Source organism: Epinephelus moara, chromosome 16, assembly GCF_006386435.1.
Source record: "Epinephelus moara isolate mb chromosome 16, YSFRI_EMoa_1.0, whole genome shotgun sequence".
Taxonomy (NCBI): Eukaryota; Metazoa; Chordata; class Actinopteri; order Perciformes; family Serranidae; genus Epinephelus; species Epinephelus moara.
In genome coordinates this window covers 20288268-20289293 of record NC_065521.1, presented here as the reverse complement: position 1 = coordinate 20289293, position 1026 = coordinate 20288268, and the positions used below count along the sequence as shown (strand labels likewise).

Genomic DNA, 1026 nt, shown 5'->3' with positions numbered 1-1026 from the left:
ACTATATGAGTTCAATCAATTCACTAACTATTCTTCAAAAAAGGGCAATACGGGTCATTCATAATGTCAGCTATCAGGATCATATTCACTCACTCTTCTTACAGTCAAAGTTATTAAAATGTACAGACATAGTGAAATTCCAAACAGCACAAATCATGTACAAAATGAATAATAACCTTCTACCACAAAATATACAGAAATTGTTTAGGGATCGAGAGGGGGGATATCAATTAAGAGGGAAATACGACTTCATAATTAGCAGAATCTGTACAAACAAGAAAAGATTTTGCATTTCATTTTGTGGGGTAAGACTAGAATCTGTACAAACAAGAAAAGATTTTGCATTTCATTTTGTGGGGTAAGACTGTGAAGTGGGGGTGTGACAGTCACTAGGTGTTCACAGGATAGCGCCTCGACTCAAATGCAGTTGTCGGGCAAACAGCATACTTTTAATTAAGAATTGATGCCATGGGTCAAATTCAAAAACTAAAATATAATCTTTTAAAAAGAATTAGTCACAACACTACTAACAGAAGAAAAAAAAAATGTATCTCTTCTCATTCACCTATTATAACCTAAGTCTCAGCGTCCGAGAAGTTTTCCATTCTCTCACTCTCTGTCTTTGTTTGCCCCATACTCGCAGGTCGACAGGATGAACCTATCCATAGTAATTATCACTTCCATACATAGTAGACACTGGCTAATTATGGTCGGGGATGTATGCTGATTGCTGACTTGCAGGAGCATGCTTTCAGTTTATGATTGATTGGCATTCATGAACATACACACATGCCTATGATCAAATCCAGTGTTCATATATCTGGTGTTGGTTTTTAGTATCAAGGTTTTTAATGTGCAAATCTACTCACAGATTCACTAACATTTCATGAATGAGACCCAATGTCAGGAACATCAACCAAAGGTGGTTGTTCATAGTGTCACTTGTTGACATCTAGATATGAAACTCAGTGTTCATTCCATATTACAAAACCTGTACAGAATTTTAAAAAGCTGTATACTAAATAC

At 35.8% G+C, this 1026-nt stretch overlaps 1 protein-coding gene across 1 annotated transcript in view; it reads left to right on the top strand.

Annotated features, from left to right (window-relative positions):
• Window positions 1-1026, top strand: part of LOC126402153 (taste receptor type 1 member 1-like) — a 36967-nt gene that overhangs the window by 1694 nt on the left and 34247 nt on the right. The gene's annotated exons all lie outside the window — the stretch shown is intronic.